The sequence below is a fragment of the Schistocerca piceifrons genome, chromosome 4, assembly GCF_021461385.2.
Source record: "Schistocerca piceifrons isolate TAMUIC-IGC-003096 chromosome 4, iqSchPice1.1, whole genome shotgun sequence".
Taxonomy (NCBI): Eukaryota; Metazoa; Arthropoda; class Insecta; order Orthoptera; family Acrididae; genus Schistocerca; species Schistocerca piceifrons.
Genome location: NC_060141.1, coordinates 673,684,925 through 673,706,417, shown reverse-complemented (window position 1 = coordinate 673,706,417; position 21,493 = coordinate 673,684,925).

Here is a 21,493-nt window from a genome sequence, read left to right as displayed (position 1 = left end):
CTTTCTCAGTTGTAAGGTAATCTTGTCCACGTCCTTGGTGGAATCAGCGTCAGTCTTCAGATACATGTTGTCCTCAAATGGGCTCCTCATACCCATAGTCCTTGCGGAAAAGGATCACCGTCTTAGATTTCTCCTCAGATCCCGGTTGGCAACTCTTTCATTCGCGGCAAAGTCTGTGTATCGAATCTAGTCTGTGTGGTCCCCAGCCGGTTTCTCGAAGAACTTCATATACCGATTCGGTAAGAAGCATCGCGTCAAATTATTCTGTTGTCTGCAGCCGGAGCGGCTTATGTATTTCACATAAAGTTGAGTCCTGGCTCCTGGACTGAACTAATTCCGTCATCCCGTTGGTTAGTGAAGTTGATGACAGTCTTGCAAGGAGATTATGTTGTTGGTACTCCTACAAGCTTTCACATTTCGGTATGTGATGCCCCGTGACCTTCCTGTGTGTAGACTCAGTAGCGGCGCAAGTGACCTCATCGTTCCAGTCCCAGGTCCAGGAATTAAACCAGTGCGTTAGTTATAAACGCAGAGTTGTCGACTCCTTGGTACAGTCATTTAACCTCCAGTGGCTGAAACAGACAAGCTGGGCTACCAAAGCCGGTAATTTTTCATCGTCACACATGTCAATATGTAACAAGATCCATCGTGAACGACTTGTTACCTTTGGACAAGAATACCCTCCGCGGTCTGCGGCTTGCTTCTTTGTCCAGTAACCAAAACCTATTACCTGTTAAAGATGACGTAATTCCTCCAGCTGTATTAAAGTGTTGGTTTTATTGGCATCTAGTTTCGATGTTGTTACAATATCATCTTCAGGCATGCGGAAGGCAGGTAGTAGCTGATATCGGTTACTGATATCAGTTACTACCTGCCTTCCGCATTGAACACGCCTATCTCACCACTGACTACTAGTGTTACACACATACGTTACTGTCAACAAGTATGGGCCTGAAGATGATCTTGTAACAACATCGAAACTAGTTGCCAATGAAACCAACACCATAATACAGCTGGAGGAATTACGTCATTTTTTAACATATACCAGCTGACGTCCCAAGTCGTCCGTTTTAATTATGGATATAAGAAGAAAAACCTATTAGATCTCGTTTACAATCCCAGCCACTACTTAAATTTAGACTAAAAATCATCAGTGCTAATTCTGGTGTAAGGGCTCACGGGAGTTCTGCCTGCAGCCTTGTCGACGAGGACTGAGGAGCTGACAGAGGTTTGAGGCACTATCTAGCCGTTGGCCTCAAATATTTGGAAGAATGAGCAGTGGTAATTGCCATGAAGAGGTAGAAGGCACTGGGAGCTACTACGTTAAAGACACATAATATGTATCCCACAGGACATGTGGCCTGTAATTGAAATACGTTGCTGTCGTTAGTGGCCGAGCGGTTATAGGTGCTTCAATGTGGAACCGTGCGACCGCTACGGTCGCAGGTTCGAATCCTACCTCGGGCATGGATGTGTGTGATGTCCTTAGGTTAGTTAGGTTTAAGTAGTTCTAGAGGACTGATGACCTCCGCTGTTAAGTCCCATAGTGCTCAGAGCCATGATTGCAGATTATATCTCTCTTCGGATCTCCTGGACGAGACTGCCAAAGGAGAAGCAATCATAATAAATAGGTGCCACACCCAATGAAAAGATAAAATTCTGTGTTTGAGACATGAAAGCTCTTGGAGAAATGTAAGAGAAAAGCGGCCAGAAGGTGACGTTAGTCTCACACATGTTGGTGACGGTGAAGCAGACGTAGCAGAAAGGCTAGAAAATTTCCTAAAACCAGAAAATCGCCTTCAGTGTACTGGTTCAACGAAAATAGGCAGACAAGGCAAAAATTGCAGCTTTTCCACGTTACCATCACTCATGGTCTAAGGGTCCCGGCTTAGAGACCTGACACGGCTTAAAACGAAAATAATCAGCAACTGGGGTATAAGAAGTCACCCTCATTCTCCCAACGACCTTGTCAAAGATGGTGAAGGAGCGGACAGAGGTTCGGGGCACACACTTACCCGGTAAACTGTCCTTGAAAGTCGGAAGAATCAGCAATGATCAACAGCATGTAAGTTCAGAAGGCACTGGAAACCACTGAATATAAGACACGTAGTATTTATCCACAGGACACGTTCATTGTAATTGACCAAGTGTAATGACGATCAGTCCATTGGCAAAAGATTTCGGACTAGTCCCCCATTTGTCGTCTGGGAGGGGGGTGCCTAGAGGGGAATTACCAAGCGAAAGAGTTTGAATAACCAAGCGAAAGGAACGTTCTACGATTCGACCGTGGAATGTCAGAAGTCTGAATGTGATATGAAATGAATAAAATCGCAAACGCAATATGCTAAGGCTGAATCAGGATATAGTGGGGCTTCAGTGAACCGTTCTTTGTCACACGAGTGTAGGGTAATATCATTAGAAGCAGAAGACGGTATAACGGGAGTAGGACTTGTTACAGTTAGGAAGCCAGGGTAGAGAGAGTGAGTCACTGTGAACAGTGACAGGATTGTTCTCATCAGATTCAACAGTAAGCAATCACCGACAATGGTTTACGCCTACATGACGACAGAGAAAGCAGAGGATGAAGAGATAGAGAAAAGTTATGAAGATATTTGAAAGGATTATTCAGTACATAAAGGAAGACGAAAATCTAATAGCCAGGGGGTTGGAATGCGGTTTGAGGAGAACGAGTAGAGGAAAGGGTTACTGGATAATATGTGCTTGGTAGTAGGATTGAGACAGGAGAAAGACTAATTGAGTTCTGCAATAATTTTCGGCTATCACTAGCGAATACCCCGTTGAAGAATCATGAGAGAAGAAGGTATACTTGGAAAAGCCGGGAGGTGGGGGAAGATTTCAGTCAGGTTAGGTCATCATCAGGCAGTTTCAAAAATCAGATATTGGATTTAAAGCGTACCCAGGACCAGAAAAAGACTTTCTTCACTATTTGGTAATGACGAAGAGTAGGCTAGTCACGAAAAATTAAAGCGCAAAGAAATGAGATACTGAAATACGAAGGAATACTATAGATACTGCGGTAATGAATAGCGTTGTAGGCTCTTCAGTCGAAAGGGAACGGATATCCCTGAAAAGAGCTGTCACAGGAGATGAGAAGGTTAACATAGGTACACGGAAGGTAACTCCGAGGAACCAATGGATAACAAAAGAAATAACGCAATCGACGAGAAATGGATGAATAAAAAATGTCATAGAAATTCAGGCATAAAGAAATATAAGTCACTAACGAATTAAATAAATAGAAAGTGCAGGGAAGCTAAGGTGAAACGGCTGCATGGATAATATTAAGTGATTTAAAAAAGAACTGACTGTGGGAAGGGCTGTCTCAGCAAGTATAAAGATCAAAACAACCTTCGGTGATATTAAAAGCAAGGGCGGTAACATCAAGCTTGCAATGGGAATTAGACTGTAAAACCAGAGAAGATAGCTGATAGGTAGAAACAGTACCTTGAAGGTTTGTATGAAGACGTGCCTGATGACGTATTAGAGGAAAGACGAGTGGAGAGCAAAGAAATAGTGGATACAGCCCTAGAATCAGAGTTAGAAAGAGTTTTGAATAAGTGAATATCAAAGAAGACAGAAGATATACAAATAATTCCATTGGAATATCTAATATCATTGGGGGAAGTGGTAACAAAACAACTATTCACATTGGCGTGTGGAATGTATGAGACTGGCGAAACATCCTTTGGCTTCGGATAAACTTCATTCACACAATTCACAAAATTGCGAGAGCCGAGAATTATTGCACGGTCAGTTTAACTTCTCATGCATTCAATTTGCTGACAGTAATAATAATATACAGAAAGACCGGCAGGGAAATTGAGGATGTGTTAGATGACGACCAGTCTGGTCTTTAGAGCGGTAAAGGGGCCAGAGGCACAGTTCCCACGCTGCGTTTCATAATGGTACGCTGCTTGGGAAGGCGGGTGATATACAACATATACAAGAACCAAGAGAGAAAAATAAGAGTGGGAAACACAGAACGAAGTTCTCAGATTGAAGAGGGTGTAAAATAGTCATGTTGTCTTTACCATTACTGGTCAGTCTATACATCGAGGAAGCAATGGCGGAAATAAAAGGAAGATTCAACAGTGGGATTGAAATTGAAGATGAAAGAGTGTCAATGGTACGTTTCACTAGTGAGATCGCTATGGTCAGTGAAAGTAAAGAAGAATTTCTGTCTACATCAACATCTACATTTATACTCCGCAAGCCACCCAACGGTGTGTGGGGAAGGGCACTTAACGTGCCACTGTCATTACCTTCCTTTCCTGTTCCAGTCGCGTATGGTTCGCGGGAAGAACGACTGCCGGAAAGGGCTCCGTACGCGCTCGAACCTCTCTAATTTTACATTCGTGATCTCCTCGTGAGGCATAAGTGGGGGGAAGCAATATATTCGATACCTCATCCAGAAACGCATCCTCTTGAAACCTGGACAGTAAGCTACACCGCGATATAGAGCGCCTCTCTTGCAGAGTCTGCCACTTGAGTTTGCTAAACATCTCCTTAACGCTATCACGCTTACCAAATAACCCTGTGACGAAACCCGCCGCTCTTCTTTGGATCTTCTTTATCTCCTCTGTCAACCCGACCTGGTACGGATCCCACACTGATGAGCAATACTCAAGTATAGGTCGAACGAGTGTTTTGTAAGCCACCTCCTTTGTTGATGGACTACATTTTCTAAGGACTCTCCCAATGAATCTCAACCTGGCACCAGCCTTACCAACAATTAATTTTAAATGATTATTCCACTTCAAATCGTTCCGCACGCATACTCCCAGATATTTTACAGAAGTAACTGCTACCAGAGTTTGTTCCGCTACCATATAATCATACAATAAAAGATCCTTCTTTCTATGTATTCGCAACACATTACAATTGTCTTTGGGACCGATGACCGTCGCAATCTGGTCACTTTAATACCACAAACCAACCAATTGTCTATGTTAAGGGTCAGTTGACACTCCCTGCACCAAGTGCCTATCCGCTGCAGATCCAGTTTTCTAATGCTGCAACTTCTCTGTATACTGCAGCATCATGAGTACAGAATATAGATTGAGAGTAAAATGGAGATAGACGGAAGTATGAGAAGTAGCAGAAATGAGAAAAACTAGAAATTTGACATCAGAAATGGTGAACACGAAATAGATGAAATTAAGGAATTCTGCTACCTAAGCAGCAAAATTACTTATACCGTACGGAGAAAGGAGGACATTAAAAACGGACTAGCAGTGGCAAAACAGTCACTCCTGGCCAAGTGGAGTCTACTAGTATCAGACATAGGCATTAATTTCAGGAAGAAATTTGTGAAAACATACGTTTCGTGCACAGAATTGTATAGCAGTGAAACATGGACTATGGAAAAATCGAAACAGAAGGGTATGGAAGCATTTGAGATGTGGTGCTACAGAAGAACGTTGAAAATTAGGTGGAATGTAAAGAATGAGGACATTCTCCGTAGAATCCGAGAGGGGAAGACTATATGGAATACACTGACAAGAAGAAAGGACATGATAATAAAACCTGTAAGACGCCAGGGAATAACTTCTGTGGTACCGTACTGGACGGAGTTGTAGACGGTAAAAACTGTAGAGGAAGACAGAACCTGGAACACGTCTAACAAAAAACTGAGGACATTGGCTGGAAGTGCTACTCCGAGATGAAAAAGTTCGCACAGAAGAAGAATTATTGAAGGCTCAAAAACAATTTATCAGTAGTATAGAAGAAACCTGGTATTTGAATTACTTGGGTCATTCGTTAATGGGAAACACTTACATCAATACTGCACTTTCCATCACGTCATGAGGACAGACATTCTGGGCTGAACGCTGAATCGGGTAAGACTCCTTACCAATAAATGGCAATTGTCAGATAACTAACAAAAGTACACAGTACTTTTTAATAGATGTAACTCAACTACGTTCGTTTCGGCGATGTCTTTTCGCTGTTTAACTCTAATGCAGTGAAACTTCTACTTTTGTTGGAAGACTGTAACAGAGAAGTTTTGAACGTAAGCTTAAAGATCTGAACGTAAGCGCCAGAATCAAGAGTACATAGAAAAAGTTAAAGACTTTTTGTGTAAGGTATCACTAGATGGATACCACACGAAATTGACACAAGAAGAAAAATGATTTCGAATGCTTTAATGAATTAAATTAAATATATTTTTCAATATGAAACTTCTGGTTTTTCACAGTCGGATATCCTAAAACAAGAGTGTATGTTCTATCTTAAACGAACATTAAATGTGAAAACATATAGGAATACTGGGTATAACTTGCCGAAAAAGGGAAAATTAATAGCAATTGGAAAATGAACGGTTGCGAGTGCTGCATGTATTCAGGAGAGTGGATAGTGTGTATCGTGTAAGTGGATACCATCGTTCTTAAAATCAAAGTATGTATCGAAGTGAAACTTCTCTATATTCCTCTGTAACACAGAAACGAAATTCTAGTAGCAAACCACAAATAAAATAAATATTTGATTTCATGAAATAGAATTTAGATTCAATGTGATGTTTAGAAAAAATTTTGAGTTGGTTCCAATGGGATCATGTGCGCCTCCTGCGCTCCGTTGTCATCGTACCTGATCGCTGCCAACTGAGGAGCAACTAGTGAGGCCCCGAAGTCTGGCTAGCTGACAACGGCCGTGGGAGCGATGCGCTGACGCCTTGGCCTTCGACACCGCACTGGCAGAGTACTTGGAGCTTCAGCTTTATCTAACTTATGGTACCACGAGAGAATGATATTCGTATTTGCCGGTATATAAATACATATATCTAAGTGAAGTGGAGAAATGAATCAGTGTTTGTTCATTTATAATAAAACCGGGAGACTAAACTGTTTGCTTTGATACTAAACTGTTTGCTTCTACAACGGCGTTATATTTATTGGTCAAATAAATGGATGGTAATAATTGTATAATATAATTTTTATCCGCCGGAAACCTTTGTATGAATGACGCTGTTCTGAGACATCTCTCTCTCTCTCCCTCTCTCTCTCTCTCTCTCTTTCCATTTTGAACCTCTTCTGCAACTTACTTGTGTGAAACCTAAATTTACTTGTCAGGGATATCGCAGTAGAATGTTAATGAGGTGATAAAAATCTGATGAGGGAATAATTCTGGATTAAGTTTTGTGTTCCTATTTCTAGGAAACATTTCAATATCATGTGTTGATACTGGAGGTGACTGTGACTTTATATTTGTTTTTAAGGCTGATTTTTATTGCTGGGGTAATATTTTCGTGAGCCCAGAGATTCAGGTCGTTTTTAACGGGGGTTATCACCAGATGTAGTAAATTCGGGAACGTTCCAAAGGAGTGATGTAAAATGTCACATCAGACGGAAGTACGGTGTAAATTATTTGGCCAAATAACTTGGGGTCTGTAGTAATTATTATATGAAATATTAGGGGGGACCGCGAACGACGTCATGCCTAACTTCTAGAGTAAATTTTAAGGTCTCTATGATGAACTAAATTTTTAGAAAAGCAGCCACCTTTTTCCAACATTTCTGTAATACAATTAACAAATTAAGAAAAAACAAAATAGTGTATTTTGTTTGTTAAATCAATAAACTAAAAAAGTGTCTTTAAGTACGTTCTACCGTTTACGAGGGACGGAATGTGTTGTATCGTACTTTTAATACAACCACCGAAGGAGATTATACTCATCTACGCACTCAGCTATTTATACAACATTGAGGGAAACAGTATGAGGAGTGAACGAGGAGAACACTGAAACACTGATAATGATTAGTGACAAGAACACAAAATGTACTGACAAATATTCAACTTTGTCCAAATCGGCTCAGACAGCAGATCATGAAGTTCTACTATATTTCCAGAAGCTAAGGCTGAATGGTAAACATGTCCTGTCCCACTTGCATGTTCACTGTAGGCGGGCTGATGTAAACTCGATAGAAGCAGACGATTCGGTGCGAAGTACACAAGTAGAAGGCGGTTTTCTTTGTAGTCGAACTGACTTGGAACTGTCCGCTCTGCTGTGGCAACGGCACATGTCACTTCTCTAGTGGGGCCACCATTGCGACTTCTCGGTGTGGCAATCGCTGGGCTGTATGCCGTCTTTGTAATGGGTCGTCGACTAGTCGACGACTGTGGTGGTGCGTACTGTGCTTGCGACACCACAAATGGACTCTTTTTTTTCTTCTTTTCATTTCTTTTACGATAGATCTTACAAATAAGTCGGGCTTCATCGTCTCGCGGCCTATGCCAGTGTACGAATTACAGTTCACCGCTTGCACTTCTGACTTACAGACAAACCCTCGTTGAACCTCAGTACAATTTCTTCCAATATATGCATGCAGCCTCTTCGTCGCCTTCGGATATTTTATTTTTTGTAGTGTCCATTTCTTTTCTTTTGTCGTCTTATTCTTTTAGTGAAAACCCTTCCCTTATCCATTTACAACCTTCTTCCTTTTGCGAGGTAGCAACCTGATCATTGCAACTTTCTTTTAGGTTCTTTAGCTTACAGGGGTTTCTGGCCACATCGTACAGCTCATTCTTGTAGGGGGATGATGTAAGAATAGCTTCCTTTTCACTCATTTCTGCGCTGTTGTAACTCTGGGTACTTGTGCAACATTTTCCGTGCTAGAAGTAGGAAAGCTTACCCCTTGAAGTTATTGATGGTGTATCGAGCCCAAAGAACACTGAGACCTAGGTTCCAGCTAAGTAGTTATTAATCTGGCAGTAGGCGCGTTAGTGACCAGATTTGATGACCGAATTGCTGAGGGATTGTCGGTGGTAGTGGTTGCTTCTTCAATCAGAATGAGTCGTCACAGCTTTCAGAAAATCATCGCCTGAGAAGACATCGAAACTCTTTGGCCAAATACCTGCTTTCTCGAAACCTATCATTGCAGTTCTCATGTTCGCAGCATACAAAAAAGCTTTCGCAAACAACGATGAGATCAGCCACCAAGTGAAAATTTTCTCTGGGTTGGATCTTATCCACCGTCTCACTTATGTAATCATAATACAAAAGAAAAAACAATGCTACATCTGGGGTCTGAAATTTATGCGAGCTATGTGGCGGAAACCACAGTAAAACAACACCATTTATCCGAGATAGTTCGATAAAAAAAAAAAAGAATGTTTCAAGTGGCTATGAGCACTATGGGACATAACATCTGTGATCATTAGTCCCTTAGAACTTAGAACTACTTAAACCTAACTAACCTAAGGACATCACACACATCCATGCCCGAGGCAGGATGCGAACCTGCGACCGTAGCATAGTTCGATCACCTCCAAGTTTTTCCTATGAGAGGCATGCCCATCTTTGCATTAGCAACGTCGATGAATTTGTGGAACCAGCGTAAGAATGCGTTGTCATCATACTGACTTCTTGGTATCCAGTGAGATATCTTCCAATAACAGCTTGAGCAGCATGTCTTAAGAACTTGAGACATTTGACTATATTAGTTTCTCATCAGGAACAAATGATATGGGTCTTGAAATCCACGCAGCCGACGTTGACAGTGAAAGAGGCCTATTTTCATCCACTACTTCGAGCCACGGTGGATTTTCAAATGACGATTAGTGAATACTGCGGAGGTTGACTTTCCCAGTGTTTCTAAACGATACTTCTTCCTTACACAAAATTTCCCGTATATATATGCCGCACCACATTGTACTTTTCGCAAATGACTTTCGAAGGGCTGTAATCAATTTGGGAAGTCATTGCCATGAAGCTGTAGATGCACCAACGTATGAGGATGATAAATGGCTCAAATGGCTCTGAGCACTATGGGACTTTACATCTGTGGTCATCAGTCCCCTAGAACTCAGAACTACTTAAACCTAACTAACCTAAGGACATCACACACATCCATGCCCGAGGCAGGATTCGAACCTGCGACCGTAGCAGTCGCGCGGTTCCGGACTGTGCGCCTAGAACCGCTAGACCACCGCGGACGGCGAGGAGGATAAGATACCTTGGAATGTAGGGTGTTGTGTTGCTGGCCGTTGTGGCCGAGCGGTTCTAGGCGCTTCAGTCTGGAACCGCGCTGCTTCTACGGTCGCAGGTTCGAATCCTGCCTCGGGCATGGATGTGTTTGATGTTCTTAGGTTAGTTAGGTTTAAGTAGTTCTAAGTCTAGGGGACTGACGACCTCAGATGTTATGTCCAATAGTGTTACTGCTGCCAAAATGTTAGTTTCATATCTTTCATCAGTTATTCTTCTTTTTCCTTGGCGTATTTTATTTTGTACAATTTTAGTTTCTACAATTTTCTCCATATTGTCTCTAAAGAGACGTCTTAAATACTTGGTGCGATCTGAATACTATTCAGCATGCAACCGCACCATTGCTCTGGTAGTTTGGCTACATTCGCGATTAGCAGTTGTCAGATTTTCGACTCTCGTATGCACTATGAAGGTGTCAGTAGTTTCAAGAGCAACAGCAGAACACATAGATATCGGCTTCAGGCGCAGAGGTAAACAGAAAAAACATATCGCTTGCTTACATTTGGTATAATAGGGCTGACATTTGTGGAACCACTTCTCCTGACGGCGCGATGATTTGCGGCGCTGTTATCGTGATGGTATTTGATCCAGTCCTATACATGTTATGTCGTAGGAAAAAGTACGTATTTCTAATACAGAAAAACAATGTCGATGTCGTAATGAGGCGACTATAAACATCATGAGCTTGGCTATATATTCTGCTATACGATGCACCCCGACATATTATTTGATTGCAGTGCCTCATCCTGTTTACATCCCCAGAGCGGTTGTAGAGCATGTCTTGTGGAACAAATCCAGGATAGGAATCTGTGTCTGGAAAGGACATTCAGCGGCGCTACAGAAGTTAATGGCACCAGCGTGTGCTACTATGTTTCCCCTTTGGTAACAAATGGGGATTTGTACGCATACGGAACATAGGTGTATCATCTTAAATGATTGTTATTAAGTGATGGCGAACTGAGTGATCGCGATTGCCAGCCTCGATCGCCAATGGAAAAATGGTTCAAATGGCTCTGAGGACTATGGGACTTAACTTCTGAGGTCATCAGTCCCCTAGAACTTAGAACTACTTAAACCTAACTAACCTAAGGAACCACACACATCCATGCCGAAGGGAGGATTCGGACCTTTGACCGTAGCGGTCGCTCGGTTCCAGACTGTAGCGCCTAGAACCGCTCGGCCACTCCGGCCGGCCGCCAATGGAAAAGATGGAGCTAGATGCCGCGTCTGGTCTCCTATGAATGCGACGCGCTGTCGCTGCAGTGAATGGCGATTTCGGATGCGGGTTTCCACCAGCAGCTTATTTTCCTCCTGGAATCCTCTGAAGTCTCCAGCGGTTTTTGGTGTACAGGAGAAAAGTAGGATCCAAATAGAAACCCGTGTACGAAAACGCCGTCCAGCCGGGCAACAGAGCATTTATTTATAGGCCTTTATGCGCAATAACTGAGCTAGTTCTCCATTGGCGATTGTGGCCATCAGACACGACCCAATAAATAGCAGACAACACTGTGGGACGTTCGAACTATGGTCCGTCAGGCGTCAGGGTACAAAGTGACCTCTGCTGCCGAAGTTGTGGCCCAGTGGCAGGTGCAGGCAACTGTAACTTCGACACAGTGTAGTGTCATTGGATGACGTTTACCGCACACAGGTACCTGTCGTCGATTGCTTCCTCCTGACACCCACTACACCATTTGTATTTTGTAAACTCGCTCATCAAAAGTTATATAGTACTCTCCATTGACCTAGAGTCACGAAATTAGGCGAGAAGCAAGGTTTCACAGTACCAATGAAGGAATACATCCATAAACTGTTAAACTGTAATCATATCGCATAATTTTTCCATTATAACTTGCATTAATCATCCGTCAAAAGACTGACAAAAAATATAACTGCATGACAACATAAAGCGTAAGTTGTAGTCATGTTTAGTAAAGAAGTAAATCTCTACATGTATAAACTCAGGTGCCCTGCTGTCTTCTTTTTGTTCGTCCAGCCTAGTCTCAGGAACTACCATAGAGATTTTGATATGGTCTCGCATTATCTGGGACCGACATGTTGCCAGCATCGTTGTCGATAAGAGGCAGAAATCTTGGAGGTTCTCGATTCCCGGGATAGATGGCATACCTGCATACACAATTAAGCTTGGAGGGAGATGACTTGTGCTGATCAGCAGGTATTATTAAGTGTGCGAATGCTACTCACAGTTGGCCTATTGTTTTTTATGTTTAGAATAGATTGATTGGGGTTACTGTGGTAGTTTGTGATTTGCTTTACAGATAACTTGGAATTGCTTGGCATGGCGTTGAAATATTCATATAGAGACTGAAGTTGACACGTTTATCAGTGTTTGGTTACATATAAATTAGTTTTCGAATAGGATCCGTCTGGAGCAAATACAGCTTTTGCTTCTTTTTGTGGACAAATTTTTAGGTGAAATTACAGAATGGTTATTGTTTATTTTATTTATGTTGAATATCAGTAAGCAGAGAAATTTAATTTTTAAAGAAATTTCTTTTTCAAGTATGTGTTGTAATCATAAGCTCTGGTTTTCGTGGTTTTCTTTATCTGAATTTCATCTATTCTTCTTACACTGTTTGTCATCTTCATCCATAGGGCACATAATGAAGTTATTTACATGGAATTTACGACTAGGCCGGGCATGATTAATATTATTTTATTCTACTGGCTGTTACCGTAAGAGCGTGCAAAAATTTAACAGGGCGAGGGGGATGCTCCACTGAACAAATTGAGGAAGGGAACCAGGAGATGGAGAAGCCAGTGTCTAGAGCTAATAGGAATAAAATCACATTATTGTGTACTTTTTTATTTACATTAGTTACAGTTAACTGCAATACCATCATTGACACAGTGAACGTAGCATTTGTGCTGTATCTTGCAAAATGTGCTCAAACTGACGGCCATCAACCTCAATGCAAGCATGATATCGGCGAACAAGATTCTGACGCATCCTGACAAATATCTATGGTGTGTTTCGAATCACATCACAGGCGCTACAATTCTGGCAAGTATTTCCATATCCGTATACACTGGGTTCTCATACACAAGTGATTTTAGATAGTCGCATAGGAAACAAACAAGGCGATTCACGTCAGGTGACCTCGCAGACCTTGGAGTATGACCTCCCTTCCAATCCAGCGTCCAGGAAATACAGCACTGAGACGCTTGCGGACATATACATTAAAGCGAGGTGGTGCACCGTCATGTTATTTCGTATTTACATTGCCCCATGAGAGAACGTGCTATTAGTGAACGATACAACAGAGCCACCTTACGGACAAGTAAAGTAAACAAAACCTGTCTCAGGACGTCCAAGCAATCAGGCTCGTCTTCCTTGTTGCCTTGCAGGAAATAAAGAATTTAGATGTAAATAAACAGCACAGTGCGTGTAAACTTGTACGCATGTTAGTTGTAAATAAGCTGGAAGACAGTAATGTTTGACAATGCGGTAGACCAGTTCACTTCTACATTTCCTTTATTTCATTAAGCTAGCTTCTCCAACCGTAGATTCCCTACCTCAAACAACTTTATATGTACGCAATCAGAGACACAAGGGTGAACTTTAGCAGTAAGATGAAGATTTAGTTTTGTCCATAAACATGGCCGCCCATTACTCCGAGCCGAAGTGTGATAGTATTCCGGAAGAGGTTGTAAATCGAAGTGCAACTAGCCCATGCGATAATGTTAATCGATACGGATCTAGAGGTAAAAAAAAGGTTAATCGTGATGAACAATTGCTCTCCTTAGTGTTTTGGCATGGTTTTGAAGACGCGTTACCATTCGGATTGCATAAAAGGAAGAAATGTACTTTATATGACGACGTTTGGAAAGAGATGGCTTGGGCTGATCAGCTTATGGAACGACAGGGGAGATGTAAAGATGTTCCAGTAGCTCACTCTATGAACAGCTCTAAGCTCTAACGTCTCTACTAGTAAGGCAGAGTGTTGCTGGAGTGGCATGCCCGGGAAGGGGTTGGGGGGTGCAGCGGGTACAGGGGGGGGGGGGAGGCAGGTTGCGAAGTGAATATCCTTACATTATGTGGGTGATGCCTCGATCATCCTCAGATGTACAATGACATCCCAATGAATATAGGTTTCTTTTAATGACTGATTAAAATTAATAGGAGCAGTTATAGATAAAAGTTCTATTCGCATTGTTTGCATGATACAATAACGAGTTTTCGGAATCACAGGACGCATTTCTCATTTGGTATATAGCTCGACCTCGCCAGGAAATTAGCAAATGAACTTACTCGCAGATGATTTTATTTATTTCCACTACTAATTTAAGATCAGTCCTTACTGTTGACAAATGCTGACTCATTTCCAGGCAATTTAATTTCTTCACTTAGTTCAGTGGTTGCTAATTTGGCAGCCATCGTCTACCAGCCCTCATGGTGGACGGTAGGTGGCTGTTCTTCGGGAACCTCTACATTACATATATATATAGCAAATAATTATTCTAATATGCTGTAACTTGCTGTAGCTCTGCCGTATGAATTTTATAAAGTAACATTTCCTGCAAAGCCTATAAAGCACCCTAATTGTGGACTCGGTGGGCGGCTGGAAAATTTCACTACTAACTGAGATGTAAAAACATTACATATATATATATATATATATATAGCAAATAATTATTCTTATATGCTGTAACTTGCTGTAGCTCTGCCGTATGAATTTTATAAAGTAACATTTCCTGCATAGCCTATAGAGCACCCTAATTGTGGACTCGGTGGGCGGCTGGAAAATTTCACTACTAATGTTACATGAATGGTGAGTAAAAAACATTGACTATCTCTCACTTAGATACATCGCATGCAAGTTTGAGCTAGTAGAGTGTACCTAGAACCAATGAAAAGCTGCAGAGCAATGAATCACATCAAAACAAGGACAGCATGAAGACTTTTGCATAAGCAGAACAGAAGTATGGAATAGGAACGGTATAAACTGCAGAAGCAGGCAGAGTAGATTTTAAAATTCTTTCCACGATTTAGACCGATCATGTGAACACTATAGATAACTTGAAATCAACGGTGAAAACGTCAATGGAACTAATAGGGTAAGTCTGAGAGAGTTGGACTACTTTTTTTCAATGTGAAATATATGTGTTTCTCAACTCTTTCTGACTAATGGCGGCATGTTAGCATACCGTGCCATATAAACTTAAGTACAACAAATTATTGAGGCACTGCCACTTTATAATACTAGGGATTTTACCAAATGAAAATACACATCAGTGGTCAATCTCACCCATACGTGGTCCATCTCACCCATGGGTGGATGGGTGAGATGGACTAGTGTCATGGGAGAGATCGATCATATAAAATGCCTCTACATAAAAAAGTGAACAAAATTTTCATATTTTTGTTTGCGACATGTTGTAGTGAATACTGAATTATACTATCAAATATTTTAATCCAAAACAATTTTATCAGTTGATTATAAATCTTGGTTGAACATCAGCACTTCTAATGAGTTGCTAGTTTTGTTCAAGATTAGCCAGTCTTTCTCTCACCACAACAATTAGAGTGGTTCCGATTGTTGACCATCATTAACTGGCAACAAACTGAATCCCATCTCAATTTTTATTTATTTCGTAACAGGCTTTTGTAAAAGACTTTACCACAGTCAACACATTCATCCTCATCTCAATCAACAAAGATATTTTTGTAATATTTTAAAATGTCTGTACCTTGTGAACACGATAAGATATTTCTAATATCTTTGTTATTTAGCTTTTTCAGTCTGTGTTTCTATTCATTAGTGTTTCCCTTTAATGATTTTATGCCCTTTTTGTGTTTCCTTTCTTACCCATTTTTTTTTACAGGTCCAATATTTTCACCAGAGTAAAGCACCTTGAATACAGCTGCTTGCTTCGTCTTACAACTCATGCTTTTATCATTAGAAAGAACAGACGACATTCATTCCTAAATTTTTGTCTGTGTTGCCTTATGAGTAGTCAGTTTTGGGGTAGAAACCTCGAAAGTTTTAGGTTTAGTAGGAGTGGAGTTCGACGTTGTCAGTGAAGAAATTTGACTTGTGCAGGTAACTCTAGTCTTTTGGTGTGCTTGGGAATAGCAGGTCTTTTGGTGAGCTGATGGTTGGTTGATGGTAAGATGGCCTGTGTGTGGGATTCTGCCTTACCACTTGTTACCACAGACATATCTTCTGACAAATGAGCGCAGTCTAACGCTGTGGCCATCTTCAATGGGATTATTACACAAGCCTTGAAGGAAATTTTTCTTATACTCCACCTCTTTCTCGCACATAAAAACAAGTGGTCCATCTCCCCCAAAATAACAGTAGTGCATTTCTCATGATTGGCTGGGAGAGATGGCATAGCCCGATTTCTGTCTGTAAACCAGCGAACTCCTTGGCCGTTTTAGGTTAGCCTCATTCATACAAATTTGTCAAGCTCTCAATGAAAAACTTACATCAATTCTGTGCAAACCAAGCCTTAGCAATAAAATTGTGTATACACAATAAAACTTTTCAACTTACCAGAGCTTCCTTGCAAGTATCGGGAGCTGCTCTAGAATTTAGTTTTTGTGAAATACGACACTGGTTAGTCTCACCCAGTGCTCCAACTCTCCCGGACTTACCATGTGTATTGAACTTTCTGTTATACCATTCCTCATGTAGTGACATCACATAAGCTTTCTTTAGGGGACAAAAAAGATGAATTTCGTACATCACATCGACTGAAATGGATATAAATTGGAAAATACTTCAATTTGGCATTTGATGAAAATATACTTGTAGAATGTGTGATAGAAGGGATTACGGTAGCTGTACTCGCCACAGGTTATTTCGACAAATTCCAGGTATTGGAAGTCAGCCCTAATAAAAGCCATCTTTCCGATGCGTACAAAATGTCATCTGATCGGTGGATTTATGGAGCAGGAGTTCGCTATCTAGCACATAGCGTACTTATTCGGACGCTAAACGAAAATTTTGTTATGTTTTCATTTATTGGGGATAAGCGTGTAACTGAAAAATAAGCGTTGGAGTAACTAATACGTGTTGTAATATCGGGAAGCGTGCGAGCTACATTGGAGAAATTGGAATGGCAGGCGGGAATCCGTACCTGAAGCTACTGAGGATAAGATTGCAGAAGGCTGATAAGAGCAATAGGATACAGGGCTCCGTAAAGTTCTTATGAGGCATCATCGACTGCTTTCATTGATTATTTCCTCGCCTGTCGAAAGTACGATATAATAATTTTAAGTGAAAAGTATACATTTTTGTACGTTCTACAGTTACAACGTATTTAATTAGCTGATTTTCAGCTTACCTGACCATCTACAGCTATGGTTATCAAAAACACCACGGTACATATGGACTACACAGAGAAATACACGTGGACAAAAAAGTGTAAAACAGAGAAAATATTCGTGTCCAGTATTCTGAAAAATGCTGTTTGGCTATATCAATGTTGATCCCACCGCTCCACGCCCACGAGGTGGTGCGGGGAGTAACTTTGATATCCCATTTTTATCGTAGATTCTTATTCTACCGTAAAAGTATGTCAAATTTGTATATAACATTTTTGTCGTTGCGCGATAGACGGCGTTAAAGTCGACCAATAACTCAATATAGAGTTCGAAAACAGTATTACCTTGAGAAAAATACATCGGGTCAGAAAATGTATAAAACAATTCAGCGTTTCGCAGTTTCTCCGTGTAGTTCTTTTGACACATTCATGTATTCGTTCATTATCTGACTGGATCTCATTATGTTCACATCGCCCCTCTTTTCTTAAATACGTTTCTTCGTAATCTGACTTTATTATTAATTAGAACGCACGTAATTACGATAGAAGAAGAAACTGAAAATATTTACTTTTAGCGAGAAAGTGGCGTGAATGCCGATAGTGGCGTATTTACATACAGGCCCACTAGGCACGGGCCTGGGGACGGCACCTTAAGGGAGGCGGCATTATTTGCTCTGCACTTTTTTTAACCTTTTACGTTTTAAAATAATTACGCTTAGAAACAACAAAAAATTTTAATGTTGTTAAACAACTTGCTAGTTTGAATAAGCCTTAAGAACGAAATTCGTCGACACAGGCTTGCAAATATACATAGTTTACTTGATGACTGAATGGTAGACTAACATTGGGTTTCTGTCTGGTATCATCTTCATGATTCTTCAAAATACTTTGAAGTAAGCTGTAAGAAGGCAGTCTAGAATACAATGTATGTAACATTATTATTCCGAGAATGTTGTCAACTTCTACTTAAGCCTACCATAATTTCCCCATGAAAATACCGGGACTACTGAAAAGCTGTGATAAAGTAATCAGCAGTTTCTTAAATGCTGCAATAAGTGTGAGTCTCAGTACGAAAAACCCTACTCTACTTAAATTGCTTGTAGAAATTACGGTCAAGTATCAAGTCAGCCCTCCATAACTGTATTTAACGTGAAATCTCTGTGGTCTTCAGTATATAAGCCTTGATTTAATGACACCCGTTTAACAAACCATATTGGTACTGGGACGGTTTCATATTTTTAAACACGTGTTTATGCAAAAAGAACAGAAGCAGAAAATCTAATAAAGTGTGAAATACACTTCACAACAGTTTAAATTTTCTTCAATTTATTTACTTAGTTACCTTTTTGGCGGAAAAAGAAGAAGAAACCAACTTTCGTTTGTCTCATATATTGTGCTGCAGCCTGAACGATTTCAAAGTTCCTGCTCTGGGCCATCGAATAATGCGTGGAATTCCAAATTATATATTAAACTTCTTAACTAGCGTAAGCTCATTTTCCTCTAGGAAAGGTTATTTTTAATTTATACAGGAACAGAAGGTGCATTTGCGTGTAGACATAACAGCAAAGCTCACACAAATGACAGCACATCACATGAACTGCCGACAGGACTACTTAAACTTTATAGTCTGTCGTCTCTGCCCACAGAATGTTATCAGAATAAGTGGGATAAAGTGTCGATCCAGCACACCTCACTGCCAGAAATTGCAAAAAATATTTGCTTTTTAAATTAGAAACACAGTGCCGAGAATATTCAGAATATATTTGCGTCCCAGCTAAAATTGGCAACGCGGGAAACAGAATCCAAAAAAGAGACTGTCCCGTTTTCTTTGCGAGACTAATTCCAGCCGGCAGGGGTGCTTCTACTGTTTACTGACAATGCGACAAATAGGCGATTGTGAAATTAGATTATTTTCCAATGTCTTTCTTTCATAGCACAGTTACGTCGAGTAATCCGAGTTTGTCAGTTCATCGCTCCGTAATTAAAGGAAACATCTTTGTGCTCGTATACCGCGTTTAAAGTAAAAAGCTTTGTGCTGGTGTGTGGTGTAGTACGATTGGAACTAGATGCAGTCTTTCCTTCCTTTCACAATATTTTTCTTTTATTTTAACTGTTGGTTGACAAAGTGCCTTAACATGAATAACGGTGAGAAAAACAAACGTGCAGAATTAAGTGGGGCGGCATCTCGGAAACTATCAAAGGAAAGGCGAGAACGTGACGCCAATGTGCTAAAAAGCTTGTGAGAGTAGATAAATGTTTCGCAAAAAATGTTGCTGGTTCGACTTAGAGTTCAAGTAGTACGGATGATATTTCGGGCACTGCAGCTGCTGTAAAAGAAGCAAATCAGAAGAAACAGAAGTTAAAAATGAAGAAAAGCAAATTGTTCCTGATTTCGAGTTTCACGAAAAACGAAGTGTCGAGTCAGATGTTACAAAAAGAAAGAATCTTGTTAGTGATGATCCTACAGAATGGTGTGTCAATGAATCAACAATCACCATTCTTTAAAACGTGGAATTAGTCAAAATTTGTAACGGTGATTTTTATAATTCAAGAAGATCAAAAGGCAATAAAACTAGATATTTGAAGAAAAATGTATGTTACCGTAAACGTTTAGTGGTGAATCAACTTTGAGTGATTTTCTAGTATACTCCTGTAGCACCGGTGTTGTCTTTTGTGCAGCATGTAAATTGTTCGGAGGTAAAGCCGCTATTGCTACTAATGGTACCACAGATTAGAAAATTACTTCTAATATTTTATCTCATAATGAGAATTCACTGGATCACAGAAATTCTGAGTTATCACACTTAACAAGAAAAAAGTCGCTTGGAATAATTGATAACCATTTCGAGTCGTATGTTGAGATAGAAAAAATGTAGTGACGCAGTATGTTGAAAAGAGTGTTTACAATGGTGATGAAGCTAACAAGTCGTGGACTTCCCCTGCGTGGACACGTTGAAAGATTCCATTCATTAAATAATGGTCAATTTATGATATCTCTTGAACTTATAGCCGAGGTTGATCCTTTTCTCGCAGAGCACAATGAACGATATGGATATCCAGGGTAGGGACATACAGGTTATCTTTCATCAACAATCTGTGATGAAATAATTGAGCTTCTTTCTGAACGAATAAAAATATTTATCATAAGTAAAATAACACAGGCCAAATATTTCTCTAAAATAGTAGATTTACTGCGGATATTTCACATATTGATCAATTATCTTTCATATTAAGATGAAATGAATAGTGAACCTGTTGAAAGTTTCCTTCTGTTTTTCCTAAACAGGGGACCCAAGTCCGAAAACTTAGCTGAGGCCGTACTAAACTCCTGTCTACGAATTCATTGTTATTACTGGCTGTAGAGGTCAGTCATATGACAACGCAAGCAATAATGTCAAGAACCTACACTGGTTTGCAGGCACGATTAAAGAACGATATCCGAGAGCGAATTATGTGCCGTGTACAGCACATTCTTTGAATTTAGTCGGCACTAGTGCTGCAAACCGTTGTGTGGAAGCATGTACATTTCGCAATGTAGTGCAAAACAGCTACAATTTTTCTGTGCTTCTACACGGCGCTGGGATAAACTTCTTTCATTCATGAAACCAAGAAGCAAAACGGTAAAATGTTTATCAATAACACATTGGTCAGCAGGAGAGGAAGCGTGTGTAAGTCTATATGAAAACTGGAAGGGCGATATCAATGCCTGCACACATATTTCCAATAATACGTTTGAAAAACCACTTGTGCGAAATGAGGCTTCAGCTGTATTGAATGAACTCAGCAGACTAGAACCAGTATTCATGATGACAATGTGGAAGGACACACTCCAGAGATTTAATAGTGCAAATCTGAAATTCCAAAGTGTAAATATTGATATTAAAATAGTGCATGAATTATATGAATCACTCGTAGGATTTTTTGCATGTGTTCTTTGCATGTTCGACTATTATTAAAATTAATTCATGGAGACTGTGACTGATATAGACTATGACTAGGCCCATAAAATGTCACGATAACGCAAACTTTATGATGACGAAGAAGTGCACTCAGAAGTAGTTTTTCTGACTGGAAGCAAAAAATTTACAGTAGAATCATTTCTTCCAGTACTCAACAACTTGTACGTTGAATTAGTGAGGAGGAAGGGAGGCAATAGAACACTGTTGGACTCCTTCACAGTTTTCAGTAACCTTAAGAACA